This window comes from Schistocerca piceifrons, chromosome 8, assembly GCF_021461385.2.
Source record: "Schistocerca piceifrons isolate TAMUIC-IGC-003096 chromosome 8, iqSchPice1.1, whole genome shotgun sequence".
In the NCBI taxonomy this organism is placed as follows: Eukaryota; Metazoa; Arthropoda; class Insecta; order Orthoptera; family Acrididae; genus Schistocerca; species Schistocerca piceifrons.
Window position 1 is genome coordinate 76,316,882 of NC_060145.1, and position 21,499 is coordinate 76,338,380.

Genomic DNA, 21,499 nt, shown 5'->3' on the forward strand with positions numbered 1-21,499 from the left:
ATAAAGACGTAGAATGTTTGTTTTATTTAAAAAACTTTAAGCGATTGCTCACAAAAATGAGGAGTCGCTGCTTTTCGGTACGCCCTCGTATATCTGCTTTCAAACGTCCGCTACTGAACAAGCAAAGGATGAAATCTGCGGCCAAATAACTAGTGTTACATGCAGTATAAATTCTTCTCGAGTCAGTAACTTATAAAGCCAAAACGTTTCTATAGATATTATCTGTAGGATTATGTTACGAACCACTGTAGAGCCACAGTTCGGTCATTTTACTAGCGCTGCTGTCAGCACAGTGCTGTAGAAGTGGCAGGGAGCAACGTTAATACTGACCAGTTTCCATTCAGTCACCGTTTTCACCGTCGGAAAGCAGTTCCTTCAGCGCGGTCGCTCAGCTAATAAATGGCGACCTGAAATAACGCTCTAATGAAACGTCGGGAAACGCTCGGAGCGGCGCTTCCGAGACGTTATAGATCTTCTTTAAAAATAATTTTATGACGGAGGTAGAGGCTGCCTTCTTTCTGGGCCGATCTCTTTCGGGGCTTCCCCGGCGCGGCTGAGACGGCCTATTGGCGCGTCGCGGGGCTGAGTTACGAGCCGCCGCTGCCCCTGGGTGGTCGGCGCGCGCGTCTGGCGCCCCGCCACGGCGACGGCAGACAACCGACACCGCCACAAACACCTCCCGTCCTCGCTCGCCGCTCTTGTTTACCAGCTCCTGCACGGCGTTAGGCCACCGTAGCACTGTGTGCGGCTGGTTAGTGGGCGCGTGGATCACTGTCAAGTACCTCAACACTTCCTACGAACGTTAAGATATTTCTTATCAAATACACTGATGGACATGACCAGTGGTATTACCAGACCGGCAATGACTAAAGACCCAAATGGATCAAAGATGAGAATGATACCGTATTTCCTCATATACGAACGATGCACCCAAATTCTAAACTTAAGGTGTGTTATGGAGAAATAAGGCCAGTATCTTACTACTATTCTCCCACCCAGTTATGTTTACAGTTTTCATTTATTTACTGCTGATTTCGTAGTGTCAGTGGCTTCGTCTTAAGGCACTTCAGGACTATGATTGATGTGGAACGCTACTGCAAATACCGAGTGTCACACAAGGAATGGTTCAAATGGTTCAAATGGTTTTGAGCACTATGGGACTTAACATCTATGGTCATCAGTCCCCTAAAACTTAGAACTACTTAAACCTAACTAACCTAAGGACATCACACACATCCATGCCCGAGGCAGGATTCGAACCTGCAACCGTAGCAGTCGCACGGTTCCGGACTGAAGCGCCTAGAACCGCTCGGTCACCACGGCCGGCACAGAAGGAATCTATGGTATTCAGGATACGACACGAACGATCATTGCAAGCAGAAAAGTATTGTAGACATGGACTCTAAAACTCATACCTTAAGGGCTGTGTGGACTTCTTCATCTTCGATACTGTGAAACAACTCTCCTCTACTGCAGGCTCTTTGCATTTCACGATTTGAGAGGGGGTAGTATGGACCAAAACAAGAAAGAAATATCCAGTATATGTGGGCTCCAAAATGCATACCTTAAAGAGTTATAAGCAGTTGTTCAGTAGAAGAGATGTATTTCACATTAGTGAACATCAACATGAGCCCATAGCTCTTAAGGTTTGCACTTTAGAGCCCATGTTTACTGGACATGTTTTTCTTCTTTTGGTCCATAGTACTCCCTCTCCAAGTATGGAATGCAAAGAGTTTTCAGTACAAGAGATTCGCTTCACAAAAAAATGGTTCAAATGACTCTGAGCACTATGGGACTTAACATCTGAGGTCATCAGTCCCCTAGAAGTTAGAACTACTTAAACCTAACTAACCTACGGACATCACACACATCCATGCCCGAGGCAGGATTCGAACCTGCGACCGTAGCGGTCGCGCGGTTCCAGACTGTAGCGCCTAGAACCGCTCGGCCACCCCGACCGGCTTCGGTTCACAGTATCGAAGATCACGTGCTCATAGCCCTTAAGGTATAACTTTTAGAGCCCATGTCTACTTCTTTGCTTCGAATGATCGTTCCTGTGATGCCCCTTAATACTGACCATTCCTCCTGGGACACCCTGCATATCATGTTAATGTACCCTTACGTGTTCTAGTGAGGTAACTGTGAGGCACAACATGATTCTGACCATCAACAAGGTGCACTTGCGGTGGTATATCGCATAGACCACAATGCTAAAGTGCCTGGAGATGAAGTCATAGATGTTTCGAAATCGAATGTAAATAAACAAAACAATAAACACAGCTGCCTTGGTGTAAAGTAGTAAGAAAGCAGTCTATGGAAGCGGCAAGACTGCCCTTATGCCGAAGTTTCATTTGAATACTGCAGTCCTTTTCTAGGCATGACCTTACTGGAGACAACTAGTGAGGCGGCGCAGTGGGGATACATTGGATCCGCAGATGGGAGGACAGGGATTGACACCCTCGTCCGTCCGTCCCCAGGTGACCAATTTCTTTTTTCACGCTTTTTCATTTCAAGCTTGAGGATTGTTTCTAATGACCACATTGCCTTCCTCACACCTTAGGAGTGTCTTCCTCGGCGCTGCAGTCATGGATTGTGCGGCTGGTCCCGGCGGAGGTTCGAGTCCTCCCTCGGGCATGGGTGTGTGTGTTTGTCCTTAGGATAATTTGTGTGTAAGCTTAGGGACTGATGACCTTAGCAGTTAAGTCCCATAAGATTTCACACCCATTTTTTTGACTTCCTCGGCCATTTGTAAGTGGGACCTAAACTTCAATACAGACTGGAAACAACTTGGCATTTTTCCACATATAAAAATCTTTGCCAGAGCTGGAAATGAAGGTAAGTGTTAGAAAGAATTGTAAGACGGAAAAATTGGTTCAAATGGCTCTAAGCACTATGGGACTTAACATCTGAGGTCATCAGTCCCCTAGACTTAGAACTACGTAAACCTAACTAACCTAAGGATATCACACACATCCATGCCCGAGGCAGGATTCGAACCTGCGACAGTAGCAGCCACGTGGTGCCGGACTGAAGCGCCTAGACCGCTCGACCAGAGCGGCCGGCTGTAAGACCGACCAAAGATTGAATCACAGAGCTACAGATATGTAGCCGTACATACGTACTTAACCTCCATGCTACACTACTGTAGGCGATTAACTGATATAAAGCAGAATTTTTGTGAGCCTCTTGATGCCACCATTTTGTTTTCTGGAGTATATGCTGTGCAAGTCATACTGATTGCTTCATAAGTCGCACATGCTGACGGATTCTAGACTCGATCCACCCGCCACACTAGAAAAAAAATAATGCTGCCATTACCGGGAGGGAGGTACTGTCCTATTGGAGTGCTTGTTTTGTGGGCTCCAAATAGACCTCATGTAGTTTACAGACCAGGTAAATTGACTATGGTGAAGCGTGTCTTTGTAGAGGTGAGCGTCCGATGAACAAGACGCCAGTGTTCCACCTTCGGACGAAGTACCGTTTGTACGCGACCGCCTCTTCGGATCCCGCTATCTCTGACTGTGATCTCGGCCAGCTTTTTAAAGAACCTCGGATGTTCCATCATGCGATGACGCGACATCCTGCCCGCCTGTGTCATTTGTTTGGGTCGCAGCCGTGATGAGAGTATCAGCACATCTGAGCCCGTCTCCTGACACGGCCGCTGGCTGCTCCCTGGAACTCGGCCAGATGTGTCTTTGTGTTCCAGCTGTTTCCCTTTCACTATCGCCCAGGAGCAAGTGGCACCAGACGCGTCAAAGCCTTCTTCTTACAAACGATCGTTGCGTTCCTAAAAAGTGTTAACTTGCTTTCACTTTCTCTTACGAAAACTAAATACACCAGTTCTTTTTTGCCAAAATGAAGCTGAATGCTGCCAGCAACAAGGACGACAAAGCATTTATTCGATGATGTAAGTCAGTGGTTCCCAACAGGTGGTCCGCGGATCCCCAGGGGCCCGTGAGCTAACCCAGAGGGGTCCGCAAGATGATATTAGAATAAAAAATATATTAAATATATTTCGTATGATAACAGATTTTTTGTTCTGGTCGCTTCCTGCATGAGCAGAGCTTTAGCGAACGCTAACTTCTGCGTCTATCGTCTTCCTAGAGCCAAATCACACTAGCACACTCTAGCGCAAAACTAGAATTAGATAGAGGCAAATAGTACTGCTGTATGACGTTAGACAGCGCGCGCTGCCGCTTTGCAGCTGACAACTGATAGTCACTTGAAAGACCAATACACTCAGTTTTAATTTTTTCCTTTCATTTTCAGTTCATATTCAATTTTTATTTTTTAAGGAGTTTGTTATTCTAAACACCAGGATTTGAAGGCAAAGAATTTGAACAATAATCAAAAATTTAACAATAACAATGATGGCTAAATTGAAAAAGTTTTGGCCGGCCGCGGTGGCCGAGCGGTTCTAGGGGCTGCAGTCTGGAACAGCGCCACCGCTACGGTAGCAGGTTCGAATCCAGCCTCGGGCATGGGTGTGTGTGATGTCCTTAGGTTAGTTAGGTTTAAGTAGTTCTAAGTTCTAGGGGACTGATGACCTCAGAAGTTAAGTCCCATGGTGCTCAGAGCCATTTGACCAATTTTTTTGAAAAAGTTTTAAGTTCAATATTTTTTCAATAACGAATATGTCAATGTTTTTTCTAAGTAGCAAAAATGGGAAACGTATAAAAAGACTCTTAATTTGGATTTTTTAGGTACCTGATACTGTGTTATGACGACGTACCGATCATGCTCGATGAGGGGGTCCTTGAGAAAATTTTTTGGGAACCCCTTATATTATAAGTAATACAAAACTTTTTAATACAAAAAAGCTAATTGACCTGCCCCCTTTAGTTTCAGGGATATTTTCTGAGTATTTTGGTATGTGGATAATTTCTTTGATTTCTTACTCCCATTTATTTTCTAATGTGTACTACATTGAAAATATGTACTACATTGAAAATAAGTGCGCAGCAGTGCAAATATCGACGGTACGCGCTGTATGGCTGGTATAGAAAAGAAACTTCTTCTATTGATTCATGCTGCTTGCCCTTAATAACGCCCATTTTACTCTTCGCCCTCAAGCTTGCATTTCAGTAATGCTCGATTCTGCCTCGCGTTTGTTTTCCCACCTGTGTTAGTTGTAAGTTAACGGTGATACATGATGGACAGGTTGGTAAATAGTTGGCCGATATGCAACTCATATATCCGTACACTGAAGGCAGTGGAAGAGAGGCAGAATCACGCGATGTTGGGCTGTTGGCGCAGGCAACCGCGTCGCAATACTTTTGTACCTGTGCTTCCCATTGTCATGAAACTATTTTCACTGGAACAAGAAACTGGACTAACAAAGTGAATAAGTCGTCATTACATTATTACCCTGTAACGAGCTACGTCGTACCAAAATACTCCAAAATTTCCCTGAACAACCTCTGAAATGTTGTCGGTGGATTTCGTGTTCACCATCTATATTTCTATAATGGCCACGTTCAATGTTCAGTTGTATGAAGTGTAGACTCTGTGTATTACGTATTAGATTTATGAGAGCTTCTTCATTTACTACGGTTCTTAAGACGCTTGCTTGTTCGCCTTTGGATGGATGCTTGCCCTTCCATTCAATTATCGGCTTGTCCTACACGACTTGACAAGGCGCTTATCGGCGAGGCTGTCTCGTTCGGCCCCTCCTCCCCCAGTTTACAAAAACACGGCCGGGCGAGAAGAGCAACGGCGGTTGAAAATAAAGGCGGCGGCCGGCGCTGACTTAGGCCCCACGTGTTTCCCAGCCGACTCTTCCGCCGGCATTCGCTGCGTGTCCCCTCAAAACCCGGGCGCTAATCTCCTCACGTCTGCGTTTAAATTTATACTGGCCGGTTTGCAGTCAAGTGCGAGGCGGAGGGCTCTTGGCGCGGAGCCTAATTCTCAGCTGTGTCAGCTCTGAAACCCGATCCTGTGTCCCCCCTGTGTTTCCTCCGCACGTTTCCGCCAACGCCCGCTCAGGAAGAACCGAAATTTACGCTCGTCCGTTCTTACTTTTCACACCGCGTACGGGTATCTACATCACACTGTCATTTTACTCATTACCAACGTTGCCCTTAAACATGAATTTACGCAGTGAAGCGGAGTAGCTGATGATCTTGTCTGAAGTGCGATCGACTTACAGACTCCTGATCCATTTACCAACATCTGTTGGATGTCTAATGATTTTTTTTTCTTTAAAAAAAAAAGAGTGTGATTTGTTTGAGATGAATACATACATGTCTTGAAATTCCCATTGCTGCATAATAATTTTACATTTGAGAATTATCTTCGAACAGTAAAGTTGCTACCTATTACAAATAACGAGCAAATAATTGGACTGGAAGGGACTAAACAAAAATACTAAGAAATTTATTATGAATGTCTCTCAAGCGATCGTAAGCGGAGGAACTCGCAGTGATTCCAGCGGAATTGTCATGTCGCATATACATTTTTGTCGTTAGTTCTGCAGCGTGTGGATCCTAAACAATTTTAATATAGTAACACAAGAGTACTTTAATGAGACGTTTATTACACCGCCCCTGACATGTCGCAATCGTCCGCTATACATAGCGCATCTAGGCGAGGAGAAATCTTAAACAAGGCGGTGTTGGTTTAGAGAATGTTATCTTTTGCCGAGAATATGTTCGCATTGTGACGTTACACGTTCTCCGACGAAGAGAACTTTCGTCACGGGAAATGGGAGATCGATGACAAAGAAAGCAAGGAGGAAAGTGCTCGAAGTGGGAGTTTGAACACAATTTCAGCAAATATTTATTAACATCGCTGAAAGGAGCTGGTGGGTTCGACAACAAGCTGATGAACTTCGTAGCGCCTGGGACTGCAAGCAGGGAACGAGTAGATACTAACTGGCCACGGAGAGAGTAGCTTTTAACGTAATTCATGAAAACTCTCAAAAAATAAACATTTGCAGCGTAATAAAAATGTTACAAATATATAAATATACACTCCTGGAAATTGAAATAAGAACACCGTGAATTCATTGTCCCAGGAAGGGGAAACTTTATTGACACATTCCTGGGGTCAGATACATCACATGATCACACTGACAGAACCACAGGCACATAGACACAGGCAACAGAGCATGCACAATGTCGGCACTAGTACAGTGTATATCCACCTTTCGCAGCAATGCAGGCTGCTATTCTCCCATGGAGACGATCGTAGAGATGCTGGATGTAGTCCTGTGGAACGGCTTGCCATGCCATTTCCACCTGGCGCCTCAGTTGGACCAGCGTTCGTGCTGGACGTGCAGACCGCGTGAGACGACGCTTCATCCAGTCCCAAACATGCTCAATGGGGGACAGATCCGGAGATCTTGCTGGCCAGGGTAGTTGACTTACACCTTCTAGAGCACGTTGGGTGGCACGGGATACATGCGGACGTGCATTGTCCTGTTGGAACAGCAAGTTCCCTTGCCGGTCTAGGAATGGTAGAACGATGGGTTCGACGACGGTTTGGATATACCGTGCACTATTCAGCGTCCCCTCGACGATCACCAGTGGTGTACGGCCAGTGTAGGAGATCGCTCCCCACACCATGATGCCGGGTGTTGGCCCTGTGTACCTCGGTCGTATGCAGTCCTGATTGTGGCGCTCACCTGCACGGCGCCAAACACGCATACGACCATCATTGGCACCAAGGCAGAAGCGACTCTCATCGCTGAAGACGACACGTCTCCATTCGTCCCTCCATTCACGCCTGTCGCGACACCACTGGAGGCGGGCTGCACGATGTTGGGGCGTGAGCGGAAGACGGCCTAACGGTGTGCGGGACCGTAGCCCAGCTTCATGGAGACGGTTGCGAATGGTCCTCGCCGATACCCCAGGAGCAACAGTGTCCCTAATTTGCTGGGAAGTGGCGGTGCAGTCCCCTACGGCACTGCGTAGGATCCTACGGTCTTGGCGTGCATCCGTGCGTCGCTGCGGTCCGGTCCCAGGTCGACGGGCACGTGCACCTTCCGCCGACCACTGGCGACAACATCGATGTACTGTGGAGACCTCACGCCCCACGTGTTGAGCAATTCGGCGGTACGTCCACCCGACCTCCCGCATGCCCACTATACGCCCTCGCTTAAAGTCCGTCAACTGCACATATGGTTCACGTCCACGCTGTCGCGGCATGCTACCAGTGTTAAAGACTGCGATGGAGCTCCGTATGCCACGGCAAACTGGCTGACACTGACGGCGGTGGTGCACAAATGCTGCGCAGCTAGCGCCATTCGACGGCCAACACCGCGGTTCCTGGTGTGTCCGCTGTGCCGTGCGTGTGATCATTGCTTGTACAGCCCTCTCGCAGTGTCCGGAGCAAGTATGGTGGGTCTGACACACCGGTGTCAATGTGTTCTTTTTTCCATTTCCAGGAGTGTATTTGCGCCGGCCACTGTGGCCGAGCGGTTCTAGGCGCTTCAGTCCGAAACCGCGCTACTGCTACGGTCGCAGGTTCGAATCCTGCCTCGGACATGGCTATGTGTGATGTCCTTAGGTTAGTTAGGTTTAAGTAGTTCTAAGTCTAGGGGACTGATGACCTCAGATGTTAAGTCCCGTAGTGCTTAGAGCCATTTCAACCATTTCAACATTTGCGAAGAATGAGACATAAAATATTACACGTAAAAATCAAGCGATACAAGCCAGATGTTTACCGAGGAGCTTGAAGACGGAGGAATAAATAGCCTAAAATGGAATATGAGGAAGAAGAAACATGTGCAGGAGAGCTTTTTTTGTGAAACCCAGAAGGTAGAGACTTACAAAATTACGATTTGGGATTTGACGACGTTTGTAAAGATGCTAATCAAAACCGAGAGTACCCTTCTCTAGGAGTGAATTTTCATCCAGGTGAATTATGGGGAAGAAAGAAAGCCCACAACAACGTCCTCGTATCTATTTCATGTGTGCTTCGCATATGTCTCATTGAGTCGATGTGGATGTTTTTTCTAGAAATCGTAATCTGGAGACCACCAGAGGTGAAGCATTGGCTGTAATGTATAAAGATGGTGGAAACCCAGTCGGAAGTTAAAACTGTTGACATGTCAGGAGCAAACAAGACCCACAGGACGGCTCGTACGGCAGATCCCCTTGTCGACCGTTGATTCTGCGTCTTTTAAAGTTACGTGCATCGGTTAGCAGCGCTTCATCCGTGTTCCTGTACTTTGAACAACCTCTTAACGCAGTTCCTCGGCCACAGTGGGGTGTTTGGCCGCGAACGCCGCCCGCTCGTGCCGACGGAAGCTCACGTGGCCAGTGCGGCCCTCAGCGCTCGGCTCTGCACGAGGCCGGAAGGCTGTCCTGATCGCGCCGGTTTTTGCTCTCCCCGGTTACGGCGCGCGCAATTGAGCAATTTAAACCAAAATGGATGAGGTCACGAGATGAGACTCATCCTGTTTACTTTCGCCGTTTCTCAGATTTCACCCGTGCAGCTGTCGGACGTGGACGGCCGCAGACAATTGATACGGCGCTAGAGGAACGGGGACGACCAACCGCAGGTCGCCGCCGTCTGCCTGGAATTCGGCACCACTTGCCGCTTAATGAGCACTGCGCCTCCTTGTCTCTCTCCTACAAATCGGAGAAAAAAAAACCGAATTGTCGATAGATATCGTATGTTGTCCTTTCCTGTCCTTTGCTGCGAATTGATATGTAAATGTGTTATAGCTTTTATGGGTAGCTGCTAATGCGCTTGTCTACATTTGTCCCAGACTCTCGAAATCAGCGCGACGTAGTGGTCTTGTAATTTGGTGGCGGGGGGATGTGTCAACTTATTTATCGGGGTCGTCAGAAAGTGCGCCAGTGTCCTATATTACATACAAATTTCTTCATATTGTCACTAATTCGGACAAGGATGGTATTTTCATAGCTCATTTGTTGTACTCAGAAACAGCTAGAGGGGGTAGTATCGTTCCCTACTTTAAGCGAGTCTCTTACACCAACATGGGGTGGTGAATAATACAAACTAAACTGTTTTCTAGCGTCGTTTCTACTTCTTCTTAAATCGTGTCTCTTCTGCGAACTTTCCTCGCCCAGTTTATGCCTGGCTTATGGCATTAAAAAAAAATGGTTCAAATGGCTCTGAGCACTATGGGACTTAACATCTGTGGTCATCAGTTCCCTAGCACTTAGAACTACTTAATCCTAACTAACCTAAGGACAACACACACATCCATGCCCGAGGCAGGATTCGAACCTGCGACCGTAGCGGTCATGCGGTTCCAGACTGAAGCGCCTAGAACCGCACGGCCACACCGGCCGGCGCTTATGGCACACTTCATTTTTGTATGTCCATTTGAATTTGGACGCGTTTTGGAGCACCTTATGTCAGATGTTTAGGGTTTACTTCGTTTTGTATCTTAGCGTGCCCACAATTCGCGACATTTAGAAACAGTCTTGTACACTCAGAGTGTGACGGCGTGTATTAGGAAATCGTGATCTTCGTTCGTATGAAGAATGAATAACATCGTCTGGATCACTGTTTTTTTTTTTTTTTTTTACCAACGACGACCGGTTTCGATCTGATTAGCAGATCATCATCTGACCAAGTGCTGCGTACTAACAATGTAAACTACGTAGTTAACCTTGCATTCTCACCACTGCTCGGAAACTAGAGCTTGAAGCACTAAATCTGAAGATGATCTGCTAGTCGAATCGAAACCAGTCACAGTTAGTAAAAATAATGACCCAGGCTGTGTTTTTTTTTATTAATTAGCAAAAGAAGTGTTGCACGAGCTCCATCTGGCATTGTAGGACGCTGTCTGACACCAGCAGACTGCTTAATGTGGATAAATCTTCGTTCGCATGCGATTGTTTGTTTCCTATCTCTTCATCATTTCGGCCACCTGGTGTAGCGCTGCCTGTAAAGAAAGTTGTATGCCGTTGGTTAATTAACCGGCCGCGGTGGTCTAGCGGTTCTAGGCGCGCAGTCCGGAACCGCGCGACTGCTACGGTCGCAGGTTCGAATCCTGCCTCGGGCATGGATGTTTGTGCTGTCCTTAGGTTAGTTAGGTTTAAGTAGTTCTAAGTTCTGGGGGACTGATGACCACAGATGTTAAGTCCCATAGTGCTCAGAGCCATTTGAACCATTTGCCGTTGGTTAATCTATAGCGGTGTATCACGAGAGATTGGTTTCAAGAATACATTCTTTCGTCAAATGGTAGGCATTGCCCATTACCTCTTGTTACCTTTATTCACATTTCACGTTTGTTTCCTAGCCTCACATTCTTTTGTAATTGTGGCTTTCGGTACTGACACTTGTACTCTGCATAAAATTGTACTTACATAACCTAATATTTATCTTAATGACACTTTGCCGCTCTTTTCCAGTTCTAGTCGCCATTTCCTCCGCACACTTTTTTGCTTCCTCACACAGAAATACCTAATTAACACTAATCGAGAGACATTGACTGCACTTTCGTGTGGCACGGGTCTCCTCTGTGCAGACGGATGGCGCGTGACGTGAATGACTTTGACGCGGCCTGGCCCGGCTTGAGCCCTTGGAGGGCCCGAGCCGTCATTGTGGCGGTGGCTGTCCTGTTGCCAGCTAGCCGCCGGGAATAGCGCTGATATCGGCCCGATGAATCACGGGCACCTGTCCCGGACACCTATTCCCGTACCGCCTCCCCGCCGAACATAACTTACAATTATGTTGCGACACCGCTTCCTAATGACTTATGCGCCCTCTTTGAAGCCACGCGCTCTCTGGCATCCATCTCGCTCTGCTCTCCCCACGAGCCTCCCCTTCTCCATCATAAACTTACCGTTTCGCCAGGGAACGCTGTTTTCTTTGGCAGCCATTGCTGTAGCAGCTTCGCTGTTCTCTAAAGCACAGCATCCGGTGTGCTTTACCAAATCTTGTGGCTTCGTGGAGAACAACTGTGGCTCTTGTGGGAGATACAAGCCTGTCGATTTCCGAATACATTTTTTTTTTCCTGACATGACATTTGTCCCCTACAACACATTTTCCACGTCGCTTTTCTTGAGTTAAACGTTGATATGAGACTATATTACAAATTTGGAGCAATACTTTCTCAGCTAAATATTGCAGTCGAGAGATTGACATTCCGAGTTCGAGATGTCATCCGACGCACGTTCATTCGTACTTTGGATCGGGTCAGACTACAAACTCAAATGCTCCGGAGTTCAACCCTCAGTCGGTCCAACGTTTACTTTTCTGTCACTTACCGCCACCTCAAACTCTACCAACGAATTGCACAAGTGAAAATCGCCAAGTTACGCTTTGAAATTCGCGTTAAATTGTAGCTCCCCCTTACATCTTGCTGGGTTACTCGCACAACAGTATACGCACTAACCCGATAGACAAACAATGACCAATAACGTCTGTTCCGTTATGTGAGTCCTATAATGCTTAGATGGCCACAAGGCAGAGATCAGCTATACCGCCCATGAGTTTGCGGCAACACACAGTGACAACAAACGGTAAATGACGTCATTCCAGAGTAGCAAATTGCCTTCCGCCGGAAGTACTCAAAAGGCGTACCACATAACAGTCCCTCGACTCGGCCCATCCCTACTACAGATAAGGAAGCTGCTGCCATGCCATACGCTCCTCGTTCCTCTCTGGAGGCTAGCGACTCGTATTCCAACTTCGTTAGTCTTCCTTTCAAATCACAATGTTTTGAAATCCTATTGTATGTGTGGATGTGGCAAATATAGAGACGATTACGCAGCATTTTGACTTCCACAGGAGCACACCTCTGATGGGCAGGACGCACTGACCTCGCGGCGGCTTCGTTCTCAGGACCGCATCGAAGAGCCACAGTGCCGGGCGAACCACTCGCGCGGTCCCCAACCTCACTTGTTTCAGGCCTCTGCGTAGGCGACCGCTCGGCTGAGTCGGCTCTTCCTCCGACAGGAAACGGAAGCAGCCTGTGAGCCTCGGCCAGATGTTCTGTTTCTTTTTATCGGCTGTGACGTGGCATGCCTTTGTTCCTTATCGAGTGTTCCGCTGTTATAACGTTCAGCCGATATTCTTTCTGTAGCCCGCTTCCGCCGCGTGTATCGCTCCAACGACAGTGAAGCACTGCTGCGGTTGTGCCCTGTTGCTGCTGATCTGCAGACAATCACATGCCAAATTAAAGTGTGGAATCAAGTCGTTTTATATTCGCAGCTTGTGGAAGATTGGGACATAGGAAACTAGCCACTTATTACCAGTGCTTTGCGGAAACTCTGGAGCCTTTCAACTGAAATTTATTTTCAGTATTAAAAGCGACTTAGCAGTACTCGTTCCGCGCCTGCGTAGAATTCGGCAGAATATTTTTGAAACTGTAGGTCTGAAACGCAGCAGTCTTGGTAAGTGAAGAAGAGAGAAAATTGCGGAAGAAAAAAATGGTAGCAACTGAAATGTGAGTCTTAAGACGGAATATAAATAAATAAAGTGTACACGTAAAGTACGAAAAAGAAGGTTAGTGGGACATCAGCTACGGCAATAAAGGATGAATAACTTGGCAATGGAAAGAGCCGTGAAGGAGAAGAATAGCAGGGGATAAAAAAGATTAGAGTATGAAAAACAGATCCTTGCGCTCACTAGACCTAGTAGGTTTGTATCTATCGTAAGGTTAGCAGAAGAAAGGAAGGGAGACAGAGAGAGAGAGAATTCATAAGCGTCAGCTAATTCGTATATATCACGTTAACAGGTCCAGCTTGCTTATTTGTTGTCAGATTTCCTTGCTCCTTTGTCTCAGGCACTACCAAAGTGAAGAAATACTTATGACGCGATGCACACCCACCTGACGCAAGAACAAGCTACATTCTCAAGATGCAAAATAGTCTAATGTCCTGGAACATTTCAGAATGAACGAAACTTCAAAAGTTCGAGGGAATAATACTGGTCTTCACAATCTTGGCTGTGGGGTTGGTTCCCCTTTGCTTTGTGCCTCAGTGAAGATAGTTCATCACGACTAACGTCCTATTTTCCGGCTTAACATTGTCGGAGTCTCCAGGAAGTACGTCCTTCTTAAGAATCACACAGACTCCGGCAATATAAATAATGTACCGCTTTCGAGGCAGTCCTTCCAGATGTGGTATCTCCCTGGGGCGAAACCGATACACTGGTGGATGACTATTTTTCGTAATTTAAGTGAGCTAACAGCTCCCGGGTATTTCAATTGGGTGATGACTTGGCACACCAGCTGCACCGCATTCAAAGGCCGTCAGCCTGCCTGCTTCTTGGATGGAGCACCTCATCGCAAGCCGTAACTCTCGTCTGGCTGCTAGCAGGTGATGAATACGCACACAATAGCCATCGCCAAATCTTTGCACACCACCTGCTGTCCCGTTAATCTCTCCATTGCTCCGACTGCTGAGTTGCGACTCTTTTCTCTTGCATGTCTTTCTTAGGAGAGATTGTTCAGTGTTGATCTTCCGTGTCCTGTTATTTACACTTCACATCTTCCATCTGTGATTCGCATTATTAATGCCAGTTGAAGTACACCTAAACGTGCCACGTGGCTCACCCCATTCATAATTGCCGTTCGCACCTTCTGCAGTTGTGTTCTCGAGTTTATGGCCTTCATTAGGTTCCGTGGTTCATTCTACATTACTGTTGTGGCAAGACGGAGATGATGATGATTATGAAACGCCGCCTGATACCGACATCACTTGAATAGAAACAAGAAACTTCTCCACTGCCACTCACTCTGATAATTTTTGTTCGCACACTTGTTAAGTACCTGCGTTTTTCTGAGCGACCAACAGCAACATGAAAACCTTACGACTGAATACAAACGTAATTTAATCGGAGTGGTACTTTCCAGAATGAGATTTTCACTCTGCAGCGGAGTGTGCGCTGATATGAAACTTCCTGGCAGATTAAAACTGTGTGCCCGACCGAGACTCGAACTCGGGACCTTTGCCTTTCAAAAATGGTTCAAATGGCTCTGAGCACTATGGGACTCAACTGCTGAGGTCATTAGTCCCCTAGAACTTAGAACTAGTTAAACCTAACTAACCTAAGGACATCACAAACATCCATGCTCGAGGCAGGATTCGAACCTGCGACCGTAGCGGTCTTGCGGTTCCAGACTGCAGCCTTTGCCTTTCGCGGGCAAGTGCTCTACCATCTGAGCTACCGAAGCACGACTCACGCCCGGCCCTCACAGCTTTACTTCTGGCAGTATCTCGTCTCCTACCTTCCAAACTTTACAGAATCTCTCCTGCGAACCTTGCAGAACTAGCACTCCTGAAAGAAAGGATATTGCGGCAAAGATCCCGAGTTCGAGTCTCGGTCGGGCACACAGTTTTAATCTGCCAGGAAGTTTCATATCAGCGCACACTCCGCTGCAGAGTGAAAATCTCATTCTGGAAACATCCCCCAGGCTGTGGCTAGGCCATGTCTCCGCAATATCCTTTCTTTCAGGAGTGCTAATTCTGCAAGGTTCGCAGGAGAGCTTCTGTAAAGTTTGGAAGGTAGGAGACGAGATACTGGCAGAAGTAAAGCTGTGAGGGCCGGGCGTGAGTCGTGCTTCGGTAGCTCAGATGGTAGAGCACTTGCCCGCGAAAGGCAAAGGTCCCGAGTTCGAGTCTCGGTCGGGCACACAGTTTTAATCTGCCAGGAAGTTTCAGAGTGGTACTTTGTGCTCTCGCGTTTCCGTCTACGATAGATCATTTCATAGTGACACACGTCATCCTAAGCGATTGGCATTTACAGTGAGTGGAATGGGAAGGATAATACTACTTCAGAAAGCAGAGGTTGAAAGTACCGTTTCAGTTGTAAATTAATTTATTTTCACACGACCGGTTTCGGACTGTTATAAGCCCTTCCTCAGGTGTCGTAGCTGTGCTCTGGTCCCCGAGCGCCGCGTGTACCAGGCGCGGTGTGCTGCCTATGAGGCTGTTCCGTTCCCTGCTTCCCTCCCTATATTTTTTCCGACCGCGAGTCCTGGGGGCCTTTCCATCACAACACGATCAAGATCATTTCTGAACGTTCTAATAGAAATTCAGACTTCGTGTGACACTATTCAGAGCAAAGGCATAACTCAAAGTTGAGTGTGATTCTCCTCATGGGTATGAGTCTTAAAAGTTTCTGTGTATCGGGATTTACGAAACAAAGACAGGAAATAAAGTTAAGTGTAACTGTCTCACGGCTATGATCTTGAAACTATGTGTTCTAGTTGGCAAGTCTCTATAAAGTCTACTTCCACACCCGTTCACGACGTGCATTTGAAGTGTCATTCTATTGGAATTCATAAGCGTTCAATACATTCCAAGCCTTTTCGTGCTATTGATTAATATCTGATTGCAACGAACGTCTTATACAGGGTGTTACAAAAAGGTACGGCCAAACTTTTAGGAAACATTCCTCACACACAAATAAAGAAAAGATGTTATGTGGACATGTGTCCGGAAACGCTTAATTTCCATGTTAGAGCTCATTTTAGTTTCGTCAGTATGTTCTTCCACCTACGCTCAATGGAGCACGTTATCATGATTTCATACGGGATACTCTACCTGTGCTGCTAGAATATGTGCCTTTACAAGTACGACACAAGATGTGGTTCATGCACGATGGAGCTCCTGCACATTTCAGTCGAAGTGTTCGTACGCTTCTCAACAACAGATTCGGTGACCGATGGATTGGTAGAGGCGGACCAATTCCATGGCCTCCACGCTCTCCTGACCTCAACTCTCTTGACTTTCATTTATGGGGGCATTTGAAAGCTCTTGTCTACGCAACCCTGGTACCAAATGTAGAGACTCTTCGTGCTCGTATTGTGGACGGCTGTGATACAATACGCCATTCTCCAGGGCTGCATCAACGCATCAGGGATTCCATGCGACGGAGGGTGGATGCATGTACCCTCGCTAGCGGAGGACATTTTGAACATTTCCTGTAACAAAGTGAAGTCACGCTGGTACGTTCTGTTGCTGTGTGTTTCCATTCCATGATTAATGTGATTTGAAGAGAATTAATAAAATGAGCTCTAACATGGAAAGTAAGCGTTTCCAGACACATGTCCACATAACATATTTTCTTTCTTTGTGTGTGAGTAATGTTTCCTGAAAGTTTGGCCGTACCTTTTTGTAACACCCTGTAGATGCAATGGAACCTCACTTGATGGTTTAAGGACACAGTGACTCCAGTATCTTCCCTGTAAACAACGGACGAGAGGGTGAATTATCCTCCCATCGAATCCCCGCCTACTGGTTGTGTTGGGTTCAAAACAGTAGCTCACTCGTGTGTCCGACGTGTAAAAAGTGATATGCCCAGATAGAAATCCTGTCGTATTCGTTTATGATGATGGAAAATACAACGAGAAAGACGTCTCGAGTTGACAACCTAACATCAAAGGTGTCGCACAAACTGCGGTGGTCAGACGTGGCCCCTGCCGCTAGTGCAAAAAAAGTCGAGCGCTGCGGAGTGTACTTGCGCGCAGTTCGCACCTCTGGCGCCGGCCACGTGCTGCCGCAGGAGCGCGCATGCGCAGAGCGACGCAGCGGCGTGTTCCGCTGGGCGCACGCGCTGGCAGGAAATCGCCCCGATAACAAGCGCATTGTGTGTAGTGGTCCGGCAAGCCCGGACGTCGCGTCGTCCCTGCTGGCGCTACACTCCGCTCCACCGGGCGGGCCACACGCACTCTCTGCAACGTGTCCGACGCTGCATCACCGAACAGAGCGAGGGCGGCGCACTAGACTCACATTCAGCATGAGCAGGATTCAAAGCCCTCCGCTCATTCGCAACTGAGTCTTACGGCTGTTCATCTAAAACATTGAAGCTAATGCTGGCACATTTTTTTCTTAAGTTTATGGTCTCGCCTTAGCTTGCCCCATCCGAGCTTCTGCTCTGTCTCTAATGATCTTGCCATCGGCGGGAGGTTGAGTCCTCACTTTCCTTCATTTTAGACAATGGATTCACTGTATGCACTGTGCACCCGCAGTTCTAATAAGCACTAGGGTAACAATCGGCAACAGCCTCGTTCGAAGAACACTGTAAGAAATTCGGAGGAAACATGGCTTGTAGATTTGTCTGTTCCTGAATACCTGTCACGTTTTATGTCGCTGTGAAAGAACCGCATAAAAATCGCGAGAGTTGAACAAATTTTTATAACTTTTCGAAAAATATAACTGCCATTTGATTGTACAACAGGTTTTCTTTCAGAGTCTAGATTTCGGTCTTAGGCCATTATCAAGTGTTACCACTCCAACAGATTAAAGCACAGTAAAAGTACAAGTATCAGGAGAATAGCAGGACAAACAGTTAAATTAAGGTATGGGCTGCGTGATTTGTTGTCTTACTTACGTATCAAAAATCATTAGACTTGAATAGAACACAAGTCATCGTCAAAATACTTAACTTTGGTTTATATAAACGAAGATACAAATTTTGACGATGTCTTGTGTTCTATTCAAGTCTAATGATTTTTATATGGAAATAAGAGACCAAATAGTGCACCTCATAAATTAATTTAACTGTTTGCCTAGCTATTCTTCTGATACTTGTACTTTTACTGTGCTTTAATCTGTTGCGTTGTAATACTTGATAATGAACTAAGACCGAAATCTAGATTGTGGAATGAAACCTGTTGTACACTTAAATGGCGGTTGTACCTTTCAAAAAGTTCTACACGACTGTGGCTCCACACCAAAGTAAAATCATTAAATTCTGTAACGTTGTTTTTCAATTAGCAGAGATCTGGCGATTTCCGAGGTGGACTGCAGCTTCTGTGATTAAAAGACACTCCTGTGCCAGTATCATAAAAATCGTCATGACAATCCGCTGTTGTGGATTACACGTTGCTATCAGAGTAACGAGAAATATCCGAACCAGACACTAATAACTAAGAAAATACCAAGAACTAGAAGCTTTTCTAAACGAATGACACAATCTTGTTGACCGCTTTCTCTATCGATTCGTATAATCCCCTAGACTGTCGAGATAAAGAAAAGGGACAAAACCGATTACGTGACAAGGATTGTCGTTGTGTTTTATCTGTTATTGCGAAAGATAACTGCGTATTAAAAGAAGCACCATATACATGACAACGGAAAGAAAATATTTAAGCATGCAAAAAGATTTAGACATCCATAGTTGAATTTCTTGAATGCGCACTACAACGAAATGTGTCTGCATAAATTTACTGCAGCAGCACGGATATTTGCTCACAGAACACGATAGCTATTGTGGCCTACTGCACACAAGAAGCACTGATATCATTTCGTTATTTCTGCACGAACTACAATTTTCAAAATGGCTCTGAGCACTATGGGACTTAACATATGAGGTCATCAGTCCCCTAGAACTTAGAACTACTTAAACCTAACTAACCTAAGGACATCACACAAATCCATGCCCGAGGCAGGATTCGAACCTGCGACCGTAGCGGTCGCGCGGTTCCAGACCTAGAACCGCTCGGCCACACCGGCCGGCTTATTGAGCTGTGGCTAGCAAAGGATTCCATTTGGTCTACAAGTGGTTTCTGATAAAAATAACAGTTGTAGGAGATAACACAGAAGTTGTACAGACGACACGACAGACGGACCAGTTAAAATTTAAGTATATTATTCCAAAACCACATTAAAATTCGATTTAGTCTGTTACAATATAAAAACTAGTACTCGAGCTACAGTTAAATCCAACCTGGCATGAAAATGTATTGCTTCAGGTCAAGAGAAATAAAGCAAGTGACGGAAACGTAAATAAGAGTCTTCATAACTCGTGCGGGCACTGTTTGCAGTGTACGCAGACGGCTACTTTAATATGATTAGTAGCCAAGAGACTTGAGTCCAGGCAGGGACATCACAAATTACCTGTAGAGAAAACATGTCTAGCTTCATCACGCTTACCGGACGGGATTCTATCGGTTGAATTACCTATCACTGCTGCTCTAACTCGAGCTGCACGATCCATGGCTGCCACCAATAACAGGAAGCCAGCACGAAACACTAAAACGGTGGCAGCAACCAGTGAGGATAACGTGTTACTCGAACAGGGAACTGCAAACGACTGAGATGGTGAACTACTCCCGCGACACATTTTTTTAACACGGATAGCACATCACAGTAGGTGTCCGGCAGCAGAAAGGAAACCTGTAGAAAACCTAACCAGATTGGTAGTTATGATCTGGCTATAAATTAGAATTTTTGCAGCCAAGATTGCGTGCTGAAATATTTTTATTTCACAAATGATCTGTTTCGACAGAGTCCAGCTGTCATCTTCTGACCTACAATACACCATAAAGGCATTTCCCATTTACAGTCGCTCCCGTCAGTCACCGCGCCAAGTGTCAACTTCGTTTGCCCGCATATTACTGAGTCACGAAGACAGGAAGCCACTACTACTTTTCTTTTGTTTGAAACACGTAGTGAGCGTCTTCTCCGTGTTGAACGGTGGCACAAGCACGCAGACCCGCTGATTAGGGCACGGTAGCTCCCAATAGAACGCAGTTGTGTGCGTAGTAATTGGGCACGGCCAAGGGGCAGCACAAAGCCAGCCATAACTTACTTTGCGCCTCCTCCGTTCTGAGGGGGCAGCCGGTGGTTCTTATTAATTGCCTCCTGGCGATGCGCACACAAACCGATATCCCGCTACCACTTATGAGCGTGTCAGTCCAAATAAACGCGCCTAATGACCACTTCCTGGTCCTCGTTAAACACCGCTCCACGCGGCAGACAACATCCTCCGCCCTGAACACTTCACCGGCGACACTTCAAAGCCGCATTTCTGGTGTGTCAGAAATACAAACTAAATCCGGCCGTTATTATCCTTTTTTTTTAAAAAAAAAAGCAGAAAATCCTAGAAAATGACAGGTACAAATATTATTTTTGAATGGCGTCTGCTAATTTAATATATATGATACAGTTTTCTCGTTCTACACGCACGTCTGTTTGTGGCGTGGCGAAATAATTCACATTATTTGCAGTCTCTTTGATTTGTGCCGGCCGCGGTGGTCTAGCGGTTCTAGGCGCTCAGTCCGGAACCGCGGGACTGCTACGGTCGCAGGTTCGAATCCTGCCTCGGGCATGGATGTGTGTGATGTCCTTAGGTTAGTTAGGTTTAACTAGTTCTAAGTTCTAGGGGACTGATGACCACAGATGTTAAGTCCCATAGTGCTCAGAGCCATTTTTTTGATTTGTCACACACCACACTGTCCACACTGTTCTGTTCTCTTTACGCTTTTACTTGAATATCGGCTACCCAATAATTTACTTGGGGGCAGTCTTCTCTGTTATCAAATATCTTTGCGTAAGAGAGTGCTCATTTCTCATCGATCTATTACATTTTGTTTTTGTAGATGTATCTCCCCTGCTTGTTGAGGCAGCACTCGCCTTTATGGCTTGAATCTGACATATCTCCAGTTTCTTCGGTTCCCATTGACTTTCTAATGTCTCTTTCGTGCGGGGCGACGCTTTTGGTCGCTGCCACAGAAACGTGGCAGAGGCAGACCAATTCGTGGAAAGAGATTATCATTTTGGAAAGGACGGCGGTCTAAGGCGCTGCAGTTAAGTCCCATAAGATTTCATACACATTTGAACAT

The 21,499-nt window shown here is 46.3% G+C and overlaps 1 protein-coding gene across 1 annotated transcript in view; it reads left to right on the top strand.

Moving 5' to 3' along the window:
- LOC124712081 (homeobox protein cut) overlaps positions 1 to 21,499 on the top strand; it is a 202,344-nt gene that overhangs the window by 11,901 nt on the left and 168,944 nt on the right. The gene's annotated exons all lie outside the window — the stretch shown is intronic.